This window comes from Hypanus sabinus, chromosome 3 (assembly GCF_030144855.1).
Source record: "Hypanus sabinus isolate sHypSab1 chromosome 3, sHypSab1.hap1, whole genome shotgun sequence".
In the NCBI taxonomy this organism is placed as follows: Eukaryota; Metazoa; Chordata; class Chondrichthyes; order Myliobatiformes; family Dasyatidae; genus Hypanus; species Hypanus sabinus.
This window is the reverse complement of record NC_082708.1, coordinates 172,635,647-172,642,465: the sequence shown is the minus strand read 5'-3', so window position 1 is coordinate 172,642,465 and position 6,819 is coordinate 172,635,647. Positions and strand designations below refer to the sequence as shown.

The 6,819-nt window shown below is 48.1% G+C and overlaps 1 long non-coding RNA gene across 1 annotated transcript in view; it reads left to right on the top strand.

The window, feature by feature from the left end:
• Window positions 1-297: 297 nt before the first annotated feature.
• The window catches only part of LOC132390886 (uncharacterized), a 210,691-nt gene continuing 204,169 nt past the window's right edge, over window positions 298-6,819 (top strand). Inside the window, exon 1 of the long non-coding RNA XR_009511043.1 lies at window positions 298-336. This is a non-coding gene — a long non-coding RNA (uncharacterized LOC132390886). The remainder of the gene's footprint in view (window positions 337-6,819) is intronic.

Genomic DNA, 6,819 nt, shown 5'->3' with positions numbered 1-6,819 from the left:
TAAGTGTACATTACAGTATATAAAGCAATACATCTGTGATTACCATTTAGCACATTACAGAAGCATATACAAATACTAATCTATATTTCACTTTGAAACTTAACATTCAAACAGTCAATCTACCATGATATTTTAGCAATGTGCTACACACAGTGCTGAATCATGGAAAACCCTGAACATCCTCTGCACAGCACCATCCAGAGACAGAGAAGCAGCTTCAGCGGCAGGTTGCTGTCAATGCAATGCTCCTCAGACAGGATGAAGAGATCATTACTCCCCAACGCCATTCGGCTCTACAATTCAACCACCAGGGGCAAGACATGTTAAAGTGCCGGGGTTAGTACTGAGCTTAAGTTACCACTCAATGCACTTTAGTAACTATTTAAGAACTTTTTAAAAGCTATTTATTAATGCTTTTTGGGAGGGTGACTTTAGATGCATATCATATTTATATTCAGTTAAATACTTATGTAATTAGTTTTGCTACAATAAGCGTATGGGACACTGGAAAAATGTTGAATTTCCCCTTGGGGATGAATAAAGTATCTATCTATCTAACGACACGCAGTCGGTAAGTTGTTTCGAGATTAGTTTATTCAAACTTCGCGGCGCTGGCATTTAATCCCTAGCGCCCGCCCTCTCCGGGCGGAAATGACATCGGAGGTGCATTACCAAAGTCTCCCCCCGCGCGCTGGCTATTTGTGAGCCAGTTCGCCTGCGCAGAAAGTGGGTCGCCACATAACCCCCCCACCCCAGAACCGGCGATACACCCCCCAATGTCCACAGTCTGGATCAGCCTCTGTTTGGGATGTCTTCAGGGTGCACCGGGATTTGATGGTGTCACCGGACGAGGTCTACTTTGGAAAAGATTCTTGCCCCATGCAGGTTTGCTGCGAAGTCCTGTATGTGCGGCACAGGGTAGCAGTCTGGAGAGGTATCCTCATTCAGTCTGCGGTAGTTGCCGCATGGTCTCCAACCCCCAGCTGCTTTGGGCACCATGTGCGGGGGGAGGTTCATGGGCTGTCGGACCTCCGTACGATCCCCATTTCCTCCATCCTCTTGAAATCCTCCTTCGTCAGGCGGAGCTTTTCCAGGGGGAGTCTTCTTGCATGGGCGTGGAGGGGTGGTCCCTGGGTCGGGATGTGGTGCTTTACCCTGTGTCAGGGCATGGCTGCTGTGAACTGCGGTGCCAGAGTCGATAGAAAATCTGCCAGGATTCTGGTGAAGTCGTTGTCCGACAGCACGATGGAGTCCAGGTGTGGGGCCGGCAACTTGGCTCACCCAGGGAGAACATCTGGAAAGTCTCAGCATGTACCAGTCTTTTCCCTTGCAAGTCGACCAGCAGGCTGTGAGCTCGCAAGAAGTCTGCCCCCAGGTGTGGTTGGACCACGGCGGCCACTGTGAAGTCCCACATGAACCAGCTGGCGCCAAACTGCAGCTGCACTGTGTGGGTGCCGTAGGTCCGTATTGTGCTGCCGTTTGCGGCCCTCAGGGTGGGTCCTGGCTTCCTGTTGCGGGTGTTGTACCCCGTCGGGGGCAAGATGCTAATCTCCGCTCCGGTGTCGACCAAGAAGCGGCGTCCCGACTGTTTGTCCCAGACGTAAAAGAGGCTGTTCTGGTGGCCTGTCGCCATAGTCATTAGCGGCAGCTAGCCCTGGCCCTTGCAGGGCGGGCGACAACGGCGGGCTTTTGTGCCCCACCGCTGGTGGTAGAAACACCACTGTTCACTGTCCTCCTCACTCCTGCCTCTGTGTTGTGTGCACTCCCCTGCCAGGCCTGGTCTGGTCCGTTGTTGGGCGCGTGGCCTGGTAACCTGACCAACGGACGCCACGCTCTCCCTCTTGGCTTTTCACAGCACGTCTGCCAGGGCTGCCACCTTCCGGGGGTCGTTGAAATCTGCATTGGCCAGCAGCAGATGTATGTCCTCGGGCAGTTGCTCCAGGAACGCTTGCTCGAACATGAGGCAGGGCTTGTGTCCGTCAGCCAGGGACAGCATCTCGTTCATCAATGCTGATGGCAGTCTGTCTCCCAAACCGTCCAGGCGCAGCAGGCGGGCACCCCGCTCACGCCGTGAGAGGCCAAAGGTCCCAATGAGCAGTGCTTTGAATGCTTCATATTTGCCTTCTTCCGGGGGCGACTGTATGAAATCCGCAACCTGGGTGGCCGTCTGCTGGTCAAAGGCACTCACCACGTGGTAGTAACGCGTGGAATCAGAGGATATCTGCCGAATCTGGAACTGGGCTTCTGCTTGGCTAAACCACACGCATGGTTGCAGCGTCCAGAAAGTCGGCAGTTTTAGCGAAACTGCGTGAACGGATGAAGAGTCGGTCATCTTTGGTCCAAATCCAGTTTGGACCGTCGAGGTCACCAATGTAGCGATGTGCTACACACAGCGCTGAAATAATGGCTTGCAGTCTGTAAGTCCTTTTCAAACTAGTTTATTCAAACTTCATGGTGCTGGTATTTAAATCCCTAGCGCCCTCCCTCTCCGGGCAGAAATGATGTCAGAGGTGCATTACCAAAGTCTCCCCCCGCGCGCTGGCTATTTGTGAGCCGGTTCGCCTGCGCAGAAAGTGGGTTGCCACAATATTGTCTTTATCTTTCACAAGCTTTGTCACAAAAAAAGTCAAATTCCTGCAAAACCAGATCCTGTTATTCAAAGTGGCGTTTGATCAACCATTGTCCCTTTTCCGCTTCGACACAGAACACTGAACCCTCACATGATCAGCTTACTTACCAGCCTGGAGAAGCCCTTCACAGACTCCCTTCACAGGTGCTAGCTTATCACCAATGTTTTGCAGACTAAGCCCATTTTCTGAACTCCCAGACAACTCATTAATTTCAAGCAGGACATTAATTTTTTTCTTCAGGATCTTTAATGCTATTAATTCCTATAATAACACCAGCAGGTGATCCCTCTTGGTTAAAACAACACTTCAAGTTTTGCCTCTCCAAATCACATACTTGAACATCACCAAGTTGTTTATCTTTAAATTTCAAATCAAAATGTAACAGACTAGCAGGCACTTTGTTACCAACCCATTGTCCCTTCAGCATGGTCAATGCTTCTAAAACCAATCCAGACTTTAAATTTTCCTTATTCAAAAGTCCAGGGACAATACTTTTCCCTTTATCTTCAATAATATTCACCTCAACAGCTTTCATCTCATCACTAACTTTTAGAAAACCTTCTAACACAAGTGACTGAGAATTCCCACTTTCCACTGGTGACAGGTTAACTCCTTACTCACTGAAGCAAGTCCATCTGACCCAAAAGGACTGCATTCCTTTTTAACCAAGTCAGATATCTCAGACCTTTCCTGAGACAGGTACCTCAACATCCTGAACACAGGCAATCGGGACTCTTCTAAGCTACCAATACCGGTCCCAGTCTCAAATTCCAAGTTCCCCTGATCCTCCCAGCTGCTCTCTGGGAATCTCCCATCTGGAGTAAACTCAACCTTGCGGGTTAAAACAACCTCGTCTGCTAACCCAGCAGACTCCCTCAAGGTAGAGGCATCCTTTTACTTTCGGAATGCCCTTACATCATCGGGAACACACTCCTTAAATTCTTCAACTGCAAACGGCCCTTTCAAGCTACATAAATCATCAGCGTCCAACACTGGACCTTGCAGCTGCCACATCTGTTTCTCATCATTACTCTGTTCAGCCACAAATTCTTTCCTTGACAACAATAAATCTGTCTTGTCCCCCTTTCTCTCCTCCTCTTCATGATCCTCTAACCCCTTCTGATACAGGGACAGTAAAACCGTTTCAGCTAAATCCACGTCTGCTGCAGCTACCTCAGAGCCTTTTTCAGCGGCCCTTTTTGCCATGCTCCGGGTGACTGCGCAGGTGGGACAGACTTCAGGTTCTGTGGGCGGGTCCTCAGCACTTACAGGCTTACTCGTGAGCTGAACTGTTGGGAACACGTCCTCCCCTGCCAGATCATTCCCGAGTAAGACATCCACATCATGTCTCGGGAGTGCAGACCGCACCCAGATTGTGACTGGTCTGGACACTAAGTCACACTTCAAAAATACTTAATGCAACGGTACTGCCTCAGTCCCTTTTCCAACCCCATCCATCACCATGTCCCCAGTCTCGGTCTCAGCACTGAAGTCCAACACACTGTTTAGGATTAGGGACTGAAAAGCCCCAGTGTCTCTCCAGATTCTCACTGGCGCTGGGGTTGACCCCTCCTTCACAGAGACCAACCCGGTCAAAAGAAATTTCTCACATCCTTCTTTCTTGAACTCGGCTTGACTCCCCCTCCTTCAACGGCATTTCAGTTGGCTTGATACAGGCAGTCGGGATCATCGTCTTTCCTTTTCCTGTATTTCCTTTGGGAGCGAAACACTGAGGCGCTATGTGATCAGCTTTTCCACAATTATAACATGTAAAGCTGTGAAACTTCCTTCCAGACTGCTTCTCATCCTCTTTACCCTTTCCACTAGTCCCCAGCTTATTCTCTGCTTTAGCCAGTGGGCTCTCTCTACCATCCCTACTACCTCTCTGGTAGCTCTTACTTGGGGAAAACTTTGCCTTATGGGTTAAGGCGGATTCATCTGCTAACCTGGCAGATTCTGATATGGACTTAATCTTTTTCTCATTCGGGTATGTCCAGACATAATCCGGAACACAACTTTTAAATTCTTCGATTAGGATCAACTCCCTCAGGTGGTCAAAATCTTCCTCCACCCTTTCTGCAGCGCACCAACGGTCAAAGTGCACACACTTCTTGTATGCAAACTCCGTGAATGTCTGATTCCACTGCTTCCTTGAGTCCCTGAACTTTTGTCTATATGCTTCGGGCACCAACTCGTAAATCCTCAGTAATAGCCCCTTTTACTTCATCATAATCTTTAGCCTCATCCACAGACAATGCCGAATAGGCTTGCTGAGCTTTCTCCTTAAAAACACTCTGTAACTGAACAGCCCACTTCTCCTTCAGCCAGTCCTGATTCATAGCAACTTTCTCAAAACGGAGGAAGTACCTATCGATATCCATCTCCTCAAATGGGGGTACCAACTTAACCTCCTGACTAACCTTGGACCCCCTGACTGGGTCCACCACGTGTCCCCCTGCCTGCAATGCTCATAACCTATCCATCTCAAACTGCCTTTTTCTCCCTGTCTTCTCACTCTCTTTCCTTCTTCTCTTTCTCCCTCTCTCCTCCTTTCAGCTTCCTCCACCTCCAACTTCTTTATGCAGAACTCATCCTCCCTTTTCCTCTCCTTATTCTCTATTCTTAACCTTTCCAACTGAAGCTGAAACTCAATCCCGTCAGGTTTATTTTTGGGAAACAGCCCCAACTCCTCTACCTGAAACACCTCCTGGGATACATAATATGTGGCTATTGTTCTCTGTACCTCTGACTTCCTCATTGTCTGTTTCACTGTCGAAAGTTTTCACCATTTTGCAATGCTCAGCAATTCCAACCTCCTGGCATTCTCTAAGGCTTCCGAGGTTGGTTCCTTCAGAAACTTATTGATGTCAATTTCTGCTGTCTTTCCACACTAGATTAAATAAGGGAACTTACCCCAATCAATGCAACAGCCCCCCAAATTGAAATTAAAATCCTGGATGAGCCCCCAATTTGTCACATACCCTGTGACCAGGTTACCAAATCAGCAGAAATGGAATGATACGTTGGAGCCTGGTGGTACTGTAACTAAGTGTTTATGAGTAAACTAAGTAATACAGTACAATAAAATGCAAATATATGTATAAAATAGGTTAGCAATGATATATACAGAAGTGTGGAAATATAAATCAAAACTAAGCTCTATCAAAGTCTAGGGATAAATGAATAGTCTTAAGATAATACAGTTTACGTCGAGGTAGTTGCTGTGGTACCATTGGGGGGGAGAGAGAGAGAGAGAGAGAGAGAGAGAGGTGAGCAGTTGCAGCAGGCAAATCTTCCATTGTCATCTTGTTCTGTTGTGGTCTCTGACTGTGACCCCTCGGTTCCCAGCCAATTTGTTCTTCAGTGGTGAGACTGCCACCCAGGCGAGGGTGGACACACACACACAAGTCCCCACTGGTCTGCCTTCTCACACTGTGAGCCTCTGATCGATTCCCCTGAATTGATCCTCCGATTCCCCGCCTTTGCATGGGTGCACAATGCTCCTTCAGCGTCCCGTGGTGTGTCTTCCTGTGTCTCAGCTGACTCGCTTTTTATCTCCCCTGCCAGGGTACGAGCCATCCATCACACGTCCATCACCTGGCATTGTTTCACTAGGCATTGAATGTAATAAGCAGTTAAGGAGATAAGGTGAATGGGAAATGGGAATGGGGTATGGTGAAGGGGGCGTTACCAGAAGTTTGAGAAATTGATGTTAATGCTATCAGATTGGAGGCTACCCAACTGTCATTTGTCTTGGATCATCTGGACGATAGCTATACCTGTGTCAGGCTAATGTTTATTGATTATAGCTCAGCATTCAACACAATCATACACACAGTACTAATTAACAAGGTCCAAAACCTGGGCTCTGTACCTTCCTCTGCAAATAGATTTTGCTTTCCTCACGAGTAGACCACAGTTAGTGTGGACTGGAAATAATACCTCCACCTCACTGATGATTGGCGCATCTCAAGGATACATGCCTACCTACTGCTCTACTCTCTCTACACCTATGAGTGTGTAGCTAGGCAAAGCTCAAACACCACCCATAAATTTGCCAATGACACAACTATTGTTGGCAGAATTTCAGATGGTGATGGGGAGGCATACAGAAGTGAGATAGATCAGCTGGTTGAGTGGTGTCACAACAACACCATTGCATTCAACAACAGTGAGACCAAGGAATTGA